We start from the raw sequence: 19,460 nt of genomic DNA on the forward strand, positions 1-19,460 counted from the left end.
AATGCGCTAAATTGCACACGCAATTCAGTTAGTACTTTTGCCCTGATGAATAATCAATATGGGGCGTACCCGACAGAAATCCTAAATACTGGGAGGGGAAGATGCAAATTGCTCCATTTACCACACGCAATGAGATTTACCAAGCCTGAAAGTAGTTGCGCGTATTGTGATTGCGTCTGTATTTAATACGTTCGAAAGGAAGGTGCTAATCTGCTGCTGCTGTTATTGTGGCAAGGAGGCGACATCCAAAATCAAAGAATACGCAGAGAGAGAGTCTTTATTCTGCTGCATGCTATTTTAAAAATGGTTGCACAAGTTTTATTAAAGGCCACTTTTTCTTTAGTTATTCGCCTTATATCTTGCCACCTTCTCTTATTGTGCCCCCCTCCACTCGCCCACAAGCAGGCCAAGCCTTTGTGCCAAAACTTTGTATTTTATTGATTACTTATCTTATTGAACGTGAAATCATCCTTCGTAAATTACATTTAATTAAAACCGGTGCTTATTAATCACAAAACACAGGTTAAACATCATGACCAAATCCGCTCCGACCCGCTGTGTCAGGATCAGCGCAGAGACTGCAGCTTCGCCTGAATTATGGTTCTGCGTTAAATCGACGGCCATATGATGGTCCCGTCTGTCACACATTTACTGTCAGTGTTTGCTATATAATATATAATATTTGCAATATACTGTGGACATCTGAATAAAAACTTAACTCATAAATAGATTGAATCAAAGCGCTCTCCAGCTCTGTGTCTGATTGTCTTTTTCTCCTCAGATCATGCCGAGCACCGCGGGGTCACGCAAACCCGACCAATTCAATATTAAAATCAAATTCGGTCCTGTGGCCCGTTTTTCTATTTCGTATTTTTGATCTGTGCCTAAAATTGAAATATGAAAAACCAGACGTTTTTCCGTTTTTTGTGTTACCAACTGCATTTATTCTATCGCAGGTTTTCTCCGATATTGCGTTTCTTTTGGTAATGTTTAAATTTCTTTGCTGTAGTTCATGAATGTGTTTATTTGCCTCTTCCACTAATATCTCTAACTCCAACTCGTCAAATTTCATTTTGCGCTTGTGACTTGTGACTGTGCATTCCATCCACTCTCCATGGCGCAGAGTTTGCGCTCGCAAACCTTAAGACACGCAACACCTCATTTAAATACTGCTGTTTGCACCTGTTATCAATTGCGCACGCAATCTTAGTTGATCACCCGCAAAACACACAACAACAGCATGCGCAAACTTTTTCAGTGCACACGCAATTTAGTACTCTTTATTTAGGATCTTAGTAAATCGGGCCCTAAGTTCCTGTGAGATAAACTTAGAAGAGTCGAATCATGAGGATGTTTCTCCGCCATCAGACGAGAAAATAACACAGAAGCAACAACTGTGACGCCAGATTTAGGTCAAATATAACATCAAAACCATCCCAGGCTGAGCTGCAGGAGTGGGAAGGAGGTGAGGAGGTGAGTGTCATAGGAAAACAGGAGAGGAGAGACAGAGGAGGAGAAGGAAAGTGGTGAGGAGTTGAGGGTACAAGGAAACAGGAGAGGAGACAGAGGGGTGAGGAGGTGAGGATTCGGAGAAGAGACAACAAAGCTTCTCAGCGAAGCGTGAAATGAGAATTGGACGATCTTTGCCCACACACAGTAAGGCACACAAAAAAAACCGACCCCATCACCTCCCCCTCCTCCTCACCCGTCACCTCCTCCTCCTCCGTCACTCTATCTGACCTGTTGGCGCCTCCGAGAGTGTGTGGAGGCGTCAGTGCGGCATCCATCAATACGGAGCAGCAACCGGAGACTCTGGCGTCGATCACGTTCTCCATCCAGACGTCAGCATTCCTGAACTTTTCCTCTTATTTCATGCTGGTTTTACTTTCCTGTCACATGCTCCCACGAACGCTCGAGGGCGTGAACCCGACCCTGGTTGCAGCTCAGGTCTTTGTCCCATCCCTGTGTTGATTGTTTTTGCATGTAGGTAGTATTTCCTCCCTTTGACGAAGTATCCACTTGGCAAGTATTGCAAGTTTCCCTGTTGTCTTTTTTACTGAAAAGTAACCAGACTTTCGAGCGTTTACGTTTGACTGCTGACTGCTGGCTACGCAACGTGCGTGATGACATCATTTGTACCCACTGGAATCGAAAAGGGAATCGTTTGCAAAATGTGTAAACGATTCCAAGGAATTGAAACACTGGGAACTGGTTCTGAACAAGAACCAGTTCTTGTTCAGAACCGGTTCTTGATTCCCATCCCTAGTAGTGGTAGGTGCTGATGGGTGGTGCTAGGTGCGGGTAGGTGGTAATGTGGGAAGTGTGGTATGATGCTGACATCTGCAGAAAGAAATGGAAGTTAATTACTGATAGCAACTGCTTCTGACCGCCTAGCTGCAACCACTGAGCCTGTGTTGGAGGGTAGCAACGGGAACGGCAGGAGGTGTGCGCTGAATCACTTGAAGCAGTTCACTGAAAAGATTCATTCTTTGCATTAAGAGCTCCACTTTGTGTTGGCTGAGAATTTCAGGGAACTCGTACATGTGATGTTCATGTGACAGTAAAAGTGTAGTCGTCTGGTGCGTTCAGTCGTCCAGCTTGCTCGAGGGGTAAGGGTAAGGCTGTGCGATTAATCGATTTTAAATCTAAATCGGATTTATTAATCAAAACGATGTTAAAAAAAGAAAAATCGGAAAATCGATTTTCCTTTTTTGCAGCTGGCTGCATTACAGACAGAGCTCGTCTAGTCATCTTTGTTTGGTCAAGAAAATTGTAAATGTTGTCACTTTACTAAACTCAAGGAGGATTTACAGTATCTTTCAATTGCACTTCATTCCCAATAGGGACATTTGTTTGCTATTTTTCTTTAAAAATAAAGATAAAATGTTTGAAACAATTTATTCCATTGTCTTTTGTAGTTTTACCAAAAAAATCGAAATCGAAAATCGGGTTTTCAGAGAAAAAAATCAGGATTTTATTTTTGTCCAAAATCGCCCAGCCCTAGGTAAGGGGATGATGGGTCAGTGGCCAAGGCCTTCGTCTTATCGCAGCAGTTTTCTTTCTCTGTGCTTCATTCACACCTGAGCTCAGCTGAAGTGTTCTCTGTTAACGACCCGGTAACTGCAGCTACGGAGCCGCTGTCGGCCATCTTTCCTGCACAAACAATGTCACATTTCTTTAGAAACAACAGAAGCAGTAAAATACAGAAAACCTCCTTGATGCTTGAAAAGTTGTTCTCGTTAACGAACGCTGCAGAGATACATATGACCATACAATGAAGCTCTGTACTCTGTGATGTCATCTAGAGCTGGTGTTAGAAAAAACTCTCCTGTGGGAAGCTTTACCGGCCTGAAAACTGATTTTTTTTTGTATTTGCAGAAGATGATAAATAATCAAGATTAACCTGCAGATAAATCAGAAGACACAGAAAAGTGCAGCAGAGCCACTTTAACCAGCTGATGGTCCTGAAACTGCTTCTGCACTTTATCTTAGCTTCATTCCGTTCTCTTCCTGGAATCAGAGTTAAAGTGATTGATTGTGTTGTTCTGACCAGATTCAGTAAAGGCCTGCAGAGGAATACACGAGCCCCAGAGAGGGCTTGCAGGGATCCAGTTCAGGTCTTCAACCTGCATTAAGTTCTCCACCGTCCGGTCTGATTACACAGCCAGTACACGAACGGGCCGAGTGGGCCCAGGCAGACCACCAGCCCGGCTAATTGGAGATGTTGTGTCACCTCCCTCGTGTCTGTTGCTCTTTCTGTTTGTATCTCTCCCACACACAAACACACACACACACACATTCACACACACACACACACACACACACACACACACACACACACACACACACGGAAACCCAGTGGGAATTGGCAGCTCGAATTGAGAAACGGCAGAAAGTCATTACTTCTCTCGCTACCGTGTGTGTTTGTGTATGTGTGTGTGTCTGTGTGTGTGTGTGTGTGTGTGTGCGTGAGAGAGAGAGAGAGACGCAGAGAGAAATCCCACCATCAGTATGCCGCTCATGCTTTTCAACAGAAGGGAAGAAATAGACGAGGGAGAGAAAGCGAGGGGGGGGCGTCCAACATGGAGTCCTTTTGATTACAGATGGTAAATGTGCCTTCACTCACCTCCTCCTCCTCCTTCTCCTCCTCCTCGTCCCCCGTCTTCGTCTCCTTGCTCATTCTCACTCGAGGGCTTTGAGGTGGACGTGAGAGGAATCACTTACCGTGTGTGTGTGTGAGTGAGTGTGTGTGTGTGTGTGTGTGTGTGTGAGTGTGTGTGTGTGTGTGTGGTACTGTATTCTGCACGCTGGCGGTTTCATTCGAAGCAGAGCCGAGGTCATGCAGGTCACCTGAAACGCCACCTGAAGCTGCCGCCGTTTCATGAAACTCGTTTTCTTCTCGTCGGCCTCAAGTTGTGAGGCTGTTTTTATTTTTACTGGAGATGCTGTCGGAGGAGGTGTGTGCAGGTGACTCATGCACGTGTGTGTGTGTGTGTGTGTGTGTGTGTGTGTGTGTGTGTGTGTGTGTGTGTGTGTGTGTGTGTGTGTGTGTGTGTGTGTGTGTGTGTGTGTGTGTGTGTGTGTGTGTGTGTGTGTGTGTGTGTGTGTGTGTGTGTGTGTGCGGTCGCGCTGCGATGCTGCAGAGGAGGGGCTGCAAGATTATAGTTTTAGAAGTGAAACCTGAACTTTTGCTGCACGTCCACATTCGCCGCCTGCTGCCGCTTTACCTCCCGAGGGAATTTCCCGCTGTGGTCATCAGCTGTGTTTACGTCCCTCCCATCGTGCCCGACTAAGCCGAGCCCCATGTCGGCCAATCATCCTGGGTTGGGCTCTTTGTTGTCTTTGATGGTGTTTTCTATTAAACTCGTTCCTTCAAGCAGACGTTTCTGTACAACTGATGCTCCAGTAAGACTCAAGCGTTTCCTAGCCCCGCTACGGAAACTGGACAGTCTGGACCACATGTGTCCTCTGTGCAGGGTTCCCCTCAAGGTTCTGCTCCATAAGGGCCCACTTTGGGTGCTCCCAGACTTTGAGTCTTCCCAGAGTAAGTGGTCCTGACCTGGATCATCATGAGCTCTTGTTGGGACTTATGGTGGAAAAAAAGCCAAAGAGCAAATCCAATCTGTGTGTGATAAACGCTGCAACTTCTAATGCATATAGCATAAGAATGTTCCTCTAAGCCCCGTCCCCGCATTTATCTGGACTTTGCGCCGGGAACCGTGAGATTGCTGCCTCCTACTGGTTGGCGTTTTTGCCGCCAACCAGATTGATTACGTCTCAGATTATTTAATTCAGTCCAGTTTGATAAATAAATGTCAAAGCTGAAGGCGGTCCAACGAAATATTTCAAATGTTAGTGGAAGAGACGCATTTCGGAGATGTGAAGACACTGGCGGGGACACCTGTTGTTGCCAACTGTGGACCGATGTCTTTGGAGCTGCCCATCTGTGATCGGATCACTCATGGTGTCTGTCGCAGGTCTGGATAGGCGGTCGGGGAGAAGGAGGTCTGGATAGGCGGTCAGAGAGAGGGAGGTCTGGATAGGCGGTCGGGGATAAGGAGGTCTGGATAGGCGGTCAGAGAGAGGGAGGTCTGGATAGGCGGTCGGGGAGAAGGAGGTCTGGATAGGCGGTCGGGAAGAAGGAGGTCTGGATAGGCGGTCGGGAAGAAGGAGGTCTGGATAGGCGGTCAGAGAGAGGGAGGTCTGGATAGGCGGTCGGGGATAAGGAGGTCTGGATAGGCGGTCAGAGAGAGGGAGGTCTGGATAGGCGGTCGGGAAGAAGGAGGTCTGGATAGGCGGTCGGGGATAAGGAGGTCTGGATAGGCGGTCAGGGATAAGGAGGTCTGAATAGGCGGTCGGGGATAAGGAGGTCTGGATAGGCGGTCAGAGAGAAGGAGGTCTGGTTAGGCGGTCAGAGATAAGGCGGTCTGGATAGGCGGTCAGAGAGAAGGAGGTCTGGATAGGCGGTCGGGGATAAGGAGGTCTGGATATGCAGTCGGGGATAAGGAGGTCTGGATAGGCGGTCGGGGATAAGGAGGTCTGGATAGGCGGTCAGGGATAAGGAGGTCTGAATAGGCGGTCAGAGAGAAGGAGGTCTGGTTAGGCGGTCAGAGAGAAGGAGGTCTGGATAGGCGGTCAGAGAGAAGGAGGTCTGGATAGGCGGTCGGGGATAAGGAGGTCTGGATAGGCGGTCGGGGATAAGGCGGTCTGGATAGGTGGTCAGAGAGAAGGAGGTCTGGATAGGCGGTCGGGATAAGGAGGTCTGGATAGGCGGTCGGGGATAAGGAGGTCTGGATAGGCGGTCAGGGATAAGGCGGTCTGGATAGGCGGTCAGGGATAAGGCGGTCTGGATAGGTGTCAGAGAGAAGGAGGTCTGGATAGGCGGTCAGAGATAAGGAGGTCTGGATAGGCGGTCAGGCATAAGGCGGTCTGGATAGGCGTCAGAGAGAAGGAGGTCTGGATAGGCGGTCAGAGATAAGGAGGTCTGGATAGGCGGTCAGGCATAAGGCGGTCTGGATAGGCGTCAGAGAGAAGGAGGTCTGGATAGGTGTCAGAGAGAAGGAGGTCTGGATAGGCGGTCAGATAGAAGGAGGTCTGGATAGGCGGTCAGGCATAAGGCGGTCTGGATAGGCGTCAGAAATAAGGAGGTCTGGATAGGTGTCAGAGATAAGGAGGTCTGGATAGGCGTCAGAGATAAGGCGGTCTGGATAGGCGGTCGGGGATAAGGAGGTCTGGATAGGCGGTCAGAGAGAAGAAGGTCTGGATAGGCGGTCAGAGAGAAGGAGGTCTGGATAGGCGGTCAGAGAGAAGGAGGTCTGTATAGGCGGTCGGGGATAAGGAGGTCTGGATAGGCGTCAGAGATAAGGAGGTCTGGATAGGTGTCAGAGATAAGGCGGTCTGTATAGGCGGTCGGGGATAAGGAGGTCTGGATAGGCGTCAGAGATAAGGAGGTCTGGATAGGTGTCAGAGATAAGGCGGTCTGGATAGGCGTTCGGGGATAAGGAGGTCTGGATAGGCGGTCAGAGAGAAGGAGGTCTGGATAGGCGGTCGGGATAAGGAGGTCTGGATAGGCGGTCAGAGAGAAGGAGGTCTGGATAGGCGGTCAGAGAGAAGGAGGTCTGGATAGGCGGTCGGGATAAGGAGGTCTGTATAGGCGGTCAGAGAGAAGGAGGTCTGGATAGGCGGTCAGAGAGAAGGAGGTCTGTATAGGCGGTCAGAGAGAAGGAGGTCTGGATAGGCGGTCTGGGATAAGGCGGTCTGGATAGGTGGTCAGAGATAAGGAGGTCTGGATAGGCGGTCAGGGATAAGGCGGTCTGGATAGGCGGTCGGGATAAGGAGGTCTGGATAGGCGGTCGGGGATAAGGAGGTCTGGATAGGCGGTTGGGGATAAGGAGGTCTGGATAGGCGGTCGGGATAAGGAGGTCTGGATAGGCGGTCGGGGATAAGGAGGTCTGGATAGGCGGTCGGGGATAAGGAGGTCTGGATAGGCGGTCAGGGATAAGGAGGTCTGGATAGGCGGTCAGGGATAAGGAGGTCTGGATAGGCGTCAGAGAGAAGGAGGTCTGGATAGGTGTCAGAGAGAAGGAGGTCTGGATAGGCGGTCAGATAGAAGGAGGTCTGGATAGGCGGTCAGGCATAAGGCGGTCTGGATAGGCGTCAGAAATAAGGAGGTCTGGATAGGTGTCAGAGATAAGGAGGTCTGGATAGGCGTCAGAGATAAGGCGGTCTGGATAGGCGGTCGGGGATAAGGAGGTCTGGATAGGCGGTCAGAGAGAAGAAGGTCTGGATAGGCGGTCAGAGAGAAGGAGGTCTGGATAGGCGGTCAGAGAGAAGGAGGTCTGTATAGGCGGTCGGGGATAAGGAGGTCTGGATAGGCGTCAGAGATAAGGAGGTCTGGATAGGTGTCAGAGATAAGGCGGTCTGTATAGGCGGTCGGGGATAAGGAGGTCTGGATAGGCGTCAGAGATAAGGAGGTCTGGATAGGTGTCAGAGATAAGGCGGTCTGGATAGGCGGTCGGGAAGAAGGAGGTCTGGATAGGCGGTCGGGGATAAGGAGGTCTGGATAGGCGGTCAGAGAGAAGGAGGTCTGGATAGGCGGTCGGGATAAGGAGGTCTGGATAGGCGGTCAGAGAGAAGGAGGTCTGGATAGGCGGTCAGAGAGAAGGAGGTCTGGATAGGCGGTCGGGATAAGGAGGTCTGTATAGGCGGTCAGAGAGAAGGAGGTCTGGATAGGCGGTCAGAGAGAAGGAGGTCTGTATAGGCGGTCAGAGAGAAGGAGGTCTGGATAGGCGGTCTGGGATAAGGCGGTCTGGATAGGTGGTCAGAGATAAGGAGGTCTGGATAGGCGGTCAGGGATAAGGCGGTCTGGATAGGCGGTCAGGGATAAGGAGGTCTGGATAGGCGGTCGGGATAAGGAGGTCTGGATAGGCGGTCGGGGATAAGGAGGTCTGGATAGGCGGTCGGGGATAAGGAGGTCTGGATAGGAGGTCAGGGATAAGGAGGTCTGGATAGGCGGTCAGAGAGAAGGAGGGCTGGATAGGCGGTCAGAGAGAAGAAGGTCTGGATAGGCGGTCAGAGAGAGGGAGGTCTGGATAGGCGGTCGGGGATAAGGAGGTCTGGATAGGCGGTCAGAGAGAAGGAGGTCTGGATAGGCGGTCGGGGAGAAGGAGGTCTGGATAGGCGGTCGGGAAAAGGAGGTCTGGATAGGCGGTCGGGGATAAGGAGGTCTGGATAGGCGGTCAGAGAGAAGGAGGTCTGGATAGGCGGTCGGGGATAAGGAGGTCTGGATAGGCGGTCGGGGATAAGGAGGTCTGGATAGGCGGTCGGGAAAAGGAGGTGTGGATAGGCGGTCAGAGAGAAGGAGGTCTGGATAGGCGGTCAGAGATAAGGCGGTCTGGATAGGCGGTCGGGATAAGGAGGTCTGGATAGGCGGTCGGGATAAGGTGCTTTATAAATAAAGGTTGGACTGGATCAGACCTATGCTGTAGGTATAAACCCCACAGCCTGGTCCTGCGGGAGCAGCCGATCAATGGATTGATCGACTGACCGTTAAACAACCGCTTCCCTTACGTCACTACTGATATCCTTCCCCCTTGGCGTTGTGTTAACACAGACCTGAATGGTTCTGGACAGTTTCAGAGGTCTGGGCACCTGCTGAGCATCCGCAGCTCCTGGATGCTGCTTACACTCTCACATCCTGTGGAAGCAGTGAGGGGGCACTTGAGTTTTAGATAAATAAAATAAATAAATAAAAGGTTTATTTATTGTCCATCTGACATGAGCTCCTTCAGGATCTGGTAAGATCTGCGCTTCCGTCGTCCACATGGAACAGATTTATCGGGAGGCTAAAACCCAGTTTTTGTGGTCTGGATACCTGCAGCGTCAACAACCTGATATCCATTACAGCCTCGCTAAATACCACATGGAACCGGCGGAGACAGGTGTGGAGCAGACATCTGCGCCTGCTGGGAGACCTGACAACCTGGTAATGTCTCTGCTATCTCTGTTTGTCTCTGCAGGGCCAGACGCAGCAGGTGACGCAGCAGGAGACGCCGCACACGTTCCAGGTAAGGCCTCCCTTTCGTTTTTTCCGCTGGTTTTGGTTGGAAAGATGAGATACAACATCTGGCGATGATAGATGGCAGTTGCTGTGTAGTTAAACTCCGTGCCTGATGGTTGGACACAGTCGTCGTGATGTCGTGGACTTGTTTAAAAACCATTGTGACAAAAGTTGAGATGGTTTAAGATTCAGAAAAAAAGAAGGCAGGAAGTCTGAACCAGGAGAAGAGATGGCAGAGCTGCTGTGTTGTTGGAATAAACAGAGGTGTGTGCGTGTGCGCGTGTGTGTGTGTGTGTATATATATGTGTGTGTGTGACAGTTCCCTCATTGTGACCCAGTAACCGGAGCCTCACATGCTCACATTCCTGATTAATGACGCAGGTTGGACCCAAACAATGAAAACATGAACGCATCACGACTCTGATACGTATCTGCGCTAATGTCGGAGGTACAGGCCCCCCCCCCCCCTTGGCTCCTGCAGCAGAAGGGTTAAGGGCCAAACATTTGTGTCTAAAATCCTCTAAACTTCTGCAGGTTGCATATTTTCTACTGAGCTTTTTTTCCAGGCTTTTAAAATTATCTTTCCATGTGAGTTTGGATGTTCTGCCTGGAAGATTTCTGCTGGTACTTCGGACACGTTTGTTATGATGGGTAGCCATGACTAGGGGTAGGTATTGGGAAGGACCTCACGATACGATACGCATCACGATACTTGAGCCACGATACGATACACATTGCGATATCCCGATTATGCGATATCCCGATTATTATATTCTACATAGTTCACTGAAAAATTTAAAAATGCATTACACATCTTAAAATCCAAGTTGTATATATGTACATCAGATGATAGTGATGGATCTTAAAATCCGAGTTGCACGTTCATCAGATTGTAGTGACAATTCATGGGACAAACTGAGTCAAAATAATGTTTTATTAGAACTATACAAGCTAAAGTTACAACATATTTGTATATGTTTTTCATATTATTTACATCATATGAAATTAACATTAAATTTAGTATGAGGTTGCTTTAATTATGTGGCAAATGATAATAAACACAAGAAAGATGGGTACTCAAACCAAGGACAGGCACAGTGATCAGTCAGTATAGATATAAATCCATAAATAAATAAACCTCTGTCCATTATTTTTCATTTTTTAAGGACAGGCAATTGTGTTATATAAAAAATAAATTATAAAATGAAATAAAACGTGAAATAAAACCTGAGTTCAGTGCAGGGCCCTCCCAGGGTTGGTAGAGAGTGGCAATGCCCAGGACTGTCACTTAGGTAGGAGCACTGCGTGATATAATGGGAAAAAGATCGGGGATAAAAAATATTAAAAAAAAAAAAAAATCGATATTCAAATTTTGAATATCGATATTGAATCGGCTGGAAAAGTATCGCGATATATTGCCATATCGATATTTTTGCCCACCCCTAACCATGACGACGGAAAGTTGTTAAAACGTGGATGCGGCGGACCATGATGCTGAGACGTAAAGGGTGTCCATGTGGAGGGAGACATCCTCATGGCGGCACCGTTGAATGACTGATGTCGTAGTTCTACACCGAGTGAACGTAGCCGTGGTGTCATTTCGCTGCAGCCATCTTTTGTCCTCGCTGTTGTTTAGAACCGGCCAAAGCGACGCCGGGGTCTGGTCCTGGCGGCTTACAGAGACCGTCGGGAGACCGGTTAGTCTTACCCTACTGATGATGTGTTGTTGAACCTGCGCTGCTCTTCTATCGTCACCGTCTCCGGGCACATGCTCCGCCTCCCCGTCACGACACAGCTGGGGTGTCTAATGGGGTGGCAGCCCACCTGCTGCCCCGCGAGGGCGTCTCATGGACGGCAGGTGACTCGGCTGCAGAGACGACTGGAGTCGTTGTGTAATCGCTCTGTGGGTGTCAGCTGGACTCTTCCTGGTGCCGACGGCGAAGAAGAAGAAGTCGACAGAAAGTTTTTGTTTCGCTCTGAACTCAGTGGCCTCCTCTGAAAACACGGCTTGTTTCCCTGCAGCTGATTTATGGTTCAGCTCCAGCTGACCTGCCGCCTCCACATTCCTCAGAGAGCGGGAGTGTGTGTGTGTGTGTGTGTGTGTGTGTGTGTGTGTGTGTGTGTGTGTGTGTGTGTGTGTGTGTGTGTGTGTGTGATCGCAGCGAAGACGCACAGGCGGAGCGGTGGAGGAGATCGAACCCTTATGGAGGCGTTATGTGGACGGACGTCTTCTTCTGTCTCCGTGACCCAACAGCAGGACGATTGATCAGCAGTTTATTGATTAACTGACCGGATGAGTGGTTGATTTGAGGGTGGGCTGTAGACGGTCCGTGTAGCTCCCAGGTTTTTCTTTTATTGGATGACAGCTCTTACACTAAAACAGCATTTCATTCATGTGATGAATGAAGGTCTCTGCAGCGCCCCCTGCTGCTGGCTGCTCCGTCTTCATGGGTATTGATGTCCCCATCACATGGTACGGGACATTTCACGGTGCGGGTCCTTGGCATTTTTCCACGACAGGCAGCACCAACTGTTTGTGGGCAGGATGTTGAGTTTGTTGATGACATCATGGTCTCTCATCAGAAACGCCCCTCGCCTTGAGGAAGCCCCGCTGATACCCGTGAGGTGGCTTCAGCAACTGGTTGTAGGACACCGAGAGGAACTTTGGGAAACGTCAGTCACGCCACAATGCTTATGTTTTAGAGCTTCAGTTCAGTGACGTCTGGACGGCGGTGTCCTGAACTGAGTGACATCTTCAAGCTCCCAGCCGCTCCTCGCGGGTTCTTGTGTACTTCGTCGATGATTGTGGGTCCGTGGCTGGACGTCCACCTCCGTTTCTAGATAGTTAGACATGACTTTGCTCTCTTGACTCCTCAGATGTCTGGTTTTAGAGGCTTGGTTTGCGTCAGTAGATACAGAACGGCACGCCTCAAACATCTGAGCGCCTTTCATCCATCAAAGTAACTCTAAGCCACTCCTCCAAACTCCTTCCATTAATGGTACAAATTCCTGGTCCCATTTAGCTCTCATTTGGGTTTTAAGTCCATACATTCCCTGACCCCGGTAGGTCTGTGGTAGGGACTTCAGAACTGGGATTTCAGTCCGTCTCTTATGAATTTTCATAAGTGTAAGACTAGGGATGGGCGGTATGGACTAAAAAATGTATCACGATAATTTCTGGCATTTATCCCGATAACGATAAAAATGACGATAAAAAAAATACCAATTCAACTCCATCTTTGTAACTATAAATCTATCTCGCTCTCAGATCCGCCATGTTTGTTACACAAAAACGTCATCAACGGGAATTTATCCTTCTTTCTTTCTTTCTTTCTTTCTTTCTTTCTTTCTTTCTTTCTTTCTTTCTTTCTTTCTTTCTTTCTTTCTTTCTTTCAAGCTCATTTCCTTCCTTCCTTCCTTCCTTCCTTCCTTCCTTCCTTCCTTCCTTCCTTCCTTCCTTCCTTCCTTCCTTCCTTCCTTCCTTCCTTCCTTCCTTCCTTCCTTCCTTCCTTCCTTCCTTCCTTCCTTCCTTCCTTCCTTCCTTCCTTCTTTCCTTCCTTCTTTCCTTCCTTCTTCCCTTCCTCTTTTCCCCCTTCCTTCCTCCTTTCCTTCCTTCCTTCCTTCCTTCCTTCCTTCCTTCCTTCCTTCCTTCCTTCCTTCCTTCCTTCCTTCCTTCCTTCCTTCCTTCCTTCCTTCCTTCCTTCCTTCCTTCACGTACGTTGTGCGTGGATTTAACACAGAACCATAAATCAGCTTTACACAAAAACATCATCAACGGGAATTTATCGTTTTTACCGCGAGATGACAAATTCTTACCGTGGGGAATTTTTTTGACGGTATATCGTGAACGGTAAAATATCGCCCATTCCTAGTGAAGACCCAGAATCACTGGGGGAAGTATCGAGGTTTGGGTCTGTTGCACTTCACTTGGACCAGGACGGATCCCGAGTTAGACTGTCAGGAGGAGTCCAGGACCCGGGTCTGGCAGGAGAACGATGGAAATGCTTGGAAGTGGTCGGTAGAAACTGCAACCATCAGACCAGGACCAGACGGACGTCACAGCCTCAGCACCGACGGGCTGGAGGCTGCAGCTGTCTTTTTTACTCACTTGTAACCTGCGGGACCCTCTTTCACGCCGCTAACGCGTCCAGGAGCCGTGGAGTCGGTTTGTCAGGGATGAAATGTGCGTCAGCAGCAAAGTATTAGGGAGTCGGCCAGTTTCTTGCAGCCGGTCCGTGCAGGAAGTCACACAAACATCCTGATTTAATAAAGAGTCATCAGACCAGGCTATCAAATGAAATAATTTCATTAGTGACCGTGTTGCCTATCAAAGAACCTCTGTGTGCTCTACATTTGAATTTGAACCTGTTCACCTGAACTCTGGAACACTACCATCATTCTCTGCATGCAGGTACCGACAGTTACGGCGCATCCCGCTCAGACTGCACAATAGAGGATCACATGCTGCGGTGAGATGCTGCACAGCCTCCACCGAGCTGCCTCAGGGGTCCGCAGGGAGGCGGGGGGGCGTTCGTCCAAACCTCAGAGGAAATTATTTGCAAAAGTCAAATGTCGTCTGCACGAGTAGTCTGGGAGCTGATTGGTTGACGGATTCAGGCTCACACCTGGGCTTTAACGTTGCATCACCGCTACAGCGCTGTCAAATACCAAATGAGTCCCTTGCAAGGCCCACGTGGGGGGGAGTTTGTTTGAATCGGATATCTGGTGTGTGTGAACCATGGATGTATTATATAACTGGATACAGTGCCAAAAATGGCCGCCCATTCATTTCAATGCATTCTGCTCAGCCAGCGCATGTGCCGAAAAAATTTCTGACTTCCTGGTTTACTTCCGTGTACACGGGCCCATAGAGCATGCGCAGTTGAGTCACCTCCCATGATGCTCTGGGGCCTCCCATCATGCCCCGGGGCAATGACGCGAGTATTAATATAATATGTATTAATATAATATATTAATTCATGTATATTATTACATGTACAGTATTACATATATTATCAATGTATTAATATAATATAATTACATAATATATATTAATATAAACATCCGTGGAATGCACGGACACGGCTGTGACGTCAGCCGTGACGTCACGCCCAGAAAGAGACTTTTCTTTGACTTTTCTGGCCGTTATTAAACATTTTTGACGGATATAAAGTCCATGAATTAAAAACGATAGAATACAAAGATTAGTAATTGCCGGTGATTACAGCTGGAGGTTCCTGTGAACAGTTTTAGAGGCTTTTCTTTTACTATTGCAGTCTATGGGAAAAAAGCTTTCTGGGCCCCATGAGATTTTTTGTTGCAGTACCGCGGCTGGACACTGGGAAAAATCGGCACACCTTCTGAGCGCGAGACTGGGGGGCTGGTGTGAACGGTGCAGGCGGGGTTCAGGCAGGGGTCATGTGGGCTTGCAGATGCGCGTCTTGGTTTTACTTTACTGATAAAACGTTGTCATCTTGAACTAGAGGGCTTTTCTAGTACACAATAAAAATGTGCAAATTTGAATTTTGAGTAACAATTTTGCAAAAATGGTAGTACGGTGGCTTAGTGGTTAGCACTGTTGCCTCACAGCAAGAAGGTCCCCGGTTCGACTCCCAGGCCCAGCAGGGTCTTTCTGTGTGGAGTTTGCATGTTCTCCCCATGCTTGACTGGGTTTCCTCCGGGTACTCCGGTTTCCTCCCACAGTCCAAAAACATGCATAGTAGGTTAACTGATGATTATAAATTGCCCGTAGGTGTGAGTATGAGTGTCTGGTTGTTTGTCTGTATATATGGCCCTGCGATGGACTGGCGACCTGTCCAGGTTGTAACCCCTGCCTCTCCTTGACCAGCCCCCAGCTAACGCGTGTCTTCGCTGCACAGGTTTATGGGTTTTTACTGTTTTAGTTGTATTCAACACTTGAGACTTGAGAGAAAACTTCAGACCAAAAACCAGAGCCACGGTGAAAACATTGACCTTTGACCTATGGTCTGCAGGCCTGGCGATATGATCACTGAGTCTTGAGACTTGGAGGTTCCACATAGAGACATTGATCAGCTCTCATTTTGTCTGCAAGACATCTGAAACACATGGAACAGGAGGTTTTGTTGGAGTCGGGAAGACGACGGCAGCATCTTCGACCAACACCAGACGTCAGCCCACATCTTTCTTCTCACTGCCTGAAGCACATTTAGATAAAAACAAACAACAAAAGAAGTTTGTCAAGTAAAAGGAAACATGGGAAGGCGCCTCCAGCTACTTCCTGCAGCTAGTTCCTCCACCGCTCCATCACTCCTCCATCCATCCGCTTAATTCACTGGGATTCTGCTGCATTCAGAAGGGGCCGGACTCGCAGCGCTCCACAGAACCACAAGTCGTAACACAAGAAGAAGAGAATGCGTCCTCTTCCTCCTCTGTTTCAATCTCCTTCTCTTTTCATCCCCTGCTCCTTCCCTCCGGGCGGTGCATCCATCCTGCCCACTCAGAGACAGAAATAGACTGATGGAGAGCAGGAGAGCTCTGCTGGGAGTTACCCCTGGACACACACACACACGCATATATATATATATATATATATATATATATATATATATATATATATATATATATATATATATATATATATATATATATATATATGCAAACACACTCCTATAGAAACACACCCACTGCAGATAAAACGCAGCCGATCCTCAGAACTCGTGGAAATCGCAGCGCTTCGTTCGGCATGTGGCGTCTCCTGTGAAGTGTCCCTGAGGAGAGCCGTGGCTGCAGGACGGGATGGCAGAGCTGAAACCCGGAGGTCACGTGACCTAAACCATGGCAGTTATTCCTGTTTTGGTGGTTTTAAGGAGGGATTGTAGGCATCTTACATAGTTGCATTAATGTTCCTCAGAGATCTCATCTCGTCTTCCCCAACTCTTCCTGAAGGTGCCTGGTAGCGCTAACGTCTGTTGAGGCCAATGTGAGAGTGCTGAACCTCCAGACTCGGCCTTACGACCTCGCTCCGGCCCGCTGATGCGGCGTCTCTGATTAAACCTCATCTCCAGTCACCTGTCCACCTGTTCTTCGCACAGACAACGGTTCACTAACAGCTTGTTTCAGATGGGTTGGGCTTTGCCGTCCGTCGTAAACTGCTCCTCAACATCCCAAGACGGCGCTTGAGTGTCGTCTGAACGGTGTTAGCTGTGGTCTCCTCTGTCACTGTGGCTCGATTGTAGCCCGTAACTCACTTCGTGTTGGCTCTTTTCTGGCCTTGCAGTGTGTTTGTACCCTGGGGGTCCAGGGTTCGGCACGTCGCTGTAAAAGTTCCCGCTTAGGAACTGACTGTGGTGGACTTCCTCCTCCAGATGTTCACCTGCAGCGGATCAGGCGCAGCGAGGTAGCATGAAAACAGATGCGCCGCCGGTGGACTCGGCTGCTGAGGGACTCAAACGCTCTCGTGTGTGCTGACAGGTCAGCGGGCTACCGGGTCGAGGCCAGGGACTGGAGAGAGGACCGGTGGCAGAGTCCAACTAATGACCGCTGCTCGCCACAGCCTTCAGCTATTTGTGAGGAAGGAGGGGAGGGAGATAAATAAATAAAGAAGACAAATGTCCCTCCTCTGTGGAGGACAAACTAAATCTTCCCTGCGGCTCTGCTGCTGCTCTGAGACTCTAAACCAGAGCGGCAGAACAACAAATAAATCCCTGGAAACGCTGCTGGCTGCTCTCTCCCACACGGCCGCAGCTTCCAGTCGGCACGGCTCGAGTGCGAGACCGGCCCGGACGGGTCCTCAGACAGGAGACGCTCACGAGGCACGTCCGGTTGTCGAGCGTAGCTCTGCCCGCTGGTTCCATCACCGCTGAAGGGACACGCCGTTACAAGATCCGACGAAGACGCCGGCCCAGAGTCACGCTGGCCGGTTGTCTGATTAAAGGGGCGGGACACGACCAGACCTGCACCACACAGACCTACACTGCATAACAGGGGTCTTCAACCCTGGTCCTCAGGACCCCTGTCCTGCATGTTTTAGATGTTGCCTTGCATCATCACACCTGATTCTAATTAGGGCTGTTCGATTAATCGATTTTAAATCGTAATCGCGATTATGTAATTAGAACGATGTTAAAACGTGAAACTCGTAAAATCGATTTTTCACTTTTTTTTTTTTTTTTTTTTTTTAACCTTGTCTGCACACATATTAATGATTGATACCATATTAATGATTGATGGAAATACCTCTCAATACCTGCGACAAGTGCCCCATCGGAGAGGCTCTTTAGTGTAGGAGTGGGCGTTGTAACATGCCACCGGGCATCCCTCAAGCCAGATGCGGTAGACCGGCTCGTGTTCCTTGCAAAAAACTTGCAAATGTGAACAGCAAATGTAAAGACTGACATTACACACCTCTACCTCCTTCATGGGTTGCATTATTATTTAGCATGCAAAGACCCAGTTTAGTTTAATTAGAAAATGTCTTGTTTTATTTAATTGGAAATATAACTTACTGTATGTTTGCAAGTGCTGATTTGCTGATTTTTTTTTTCAGAGATAAAACTTTATATTTTATTATATTTTTTAAAACTTTTTTTCAACTTGTTTTACAGAGTTTTGCACTTTATTCATTCATTTTTGGTTTAATAAGAGCAAAGTTTGCACTTAAAGCCCAATGGGGCAAATGTTCAATAAAAAAACAGCATATTTGAAATAATTTCTTTGCCTTTTGTCAATTCACAAAATAATCGTAATCGCAATCGAAAATCGGATTTTGAGAGAAAAAAAAATCGAGATTTTATTTTTGGGCAAAATCGAACAGCCCTAATTGTAATTAATGGTCGTCATCAGCTTGTCATCCAGATCTGCACAAGTCTGTTAATGACAGTCATTTGTATCAGGGTGCTGAAGCAGGGAAACGTCTAAAACATTCAAGACAGGGGGTCCTAAGGACCAAGGTTGAAGACCACTGCCGTATAGACCTACACCACACAGACCTACACAACACTTCAAAGAGTAGTCGAGTCCCCTTCAAGAGAAACTGAAACTGATGTTTGACCAACAAACCTCCTGCTGCGTTGATGCTGCACAAATCACCAAGATGATCATTTTACACATAGCACAGGTGGTTTCAGTAGTCCTCCCTCTCTATATCTGGATCAAACACACTTCTGCCCCCCCATTCTCCTGTCAGCCTCACCAACTCTCTGTCACCACGTTGATTCGCTGTCTCACACACACACACACACACACACACACACACACACACACACACACACACACACACACACACACACACACACACACACACACACACACACACACACACACACACACACACACACACGTGTACAAACAAACACTCAGGCAGACACAGTCTCAGGTGGCGGAAGAGCAGCAGTGATTGTTACCATGGTGTCAGTGCGAATGTTCCAGCTATCCAACAATCTCTCTGTGCGTGCGTGCTGCAAGAGTCATTTGAAAAAGACAGTACACACTTTTTCAATTCCTTCCCTCTGTTATTTATACCTGCAGATGACGGCGGAACATCCCATGTCAGATATTTCTGTGGCGAGATCAGAAATGACGCGCTAATGCTACGTTTAGCAGAAGCTGCGTCTGTATAAACTGTGAACTACTTTGCTTGACTTCATTGCATGGCGATGACTAATGTGGAAGTGATAGCGGCTAGCCATTGGCTGAACTGACTGTCAATCAATAATGATAGAAACAAATTTGTTGCTCAATATAAACTCCTGGCGTGGTACACACCAGAAATGCCCGGAGCCTGATACCCGGCCCTAGCAGCCAGGTGCTGATGCAGACCAGGCCCACAGGCCTTGGCTAGCAGGTCAAGTGTTAAAATTCTTGCCTCTTCGGTCTGAAATAACACCAAACGCTGCACATAAGCTCCTCGTAGCCCGATCAA

The 19,460-nt window shown here is 48.4% G+C and overlaps 1 protein-coding gene across 7 annotated transcripts in view; it reads left to right on the top strand.

Annotated features, from left to right (window-relative positions):
- The window catches only part of sulf2b (sulfatase 2b), an 87,961-nt gene that overhangs the window by 11,904 nt on the left and 56,597 nt on the right, over positions 1-19,460 (top strand). For all 7 annotated transcript variants that reach the window (XM_061735659.1, XM_061735664.1, XM_061735666.1 and 4 more), the window contains exon 2: positions 9,519-9,566. The gene's annotated coding sequence lies outside the window, so the exon portion shown is untranslated. The remainder of the gene's footprint in view (positions 1-9,518; positions 9,567-19,460) is intronic.

The sequence above is a fragment of the Cololabis saira genome, chromosome 12, assembly GCF_033807715.1.
Source record: "Cololabis saira isolate AMF1-May2022 chromosome 12, fColSai1.1, whole genome shotgun sequence".
In the NCBI taxonomy this organism is placed as follows: domain Eukaryota; kingdom Metazoa; phylum Chordata; class Actinopteri; order Beloniformes; family Belonidae; genus Cololabis; species Cololabis saira.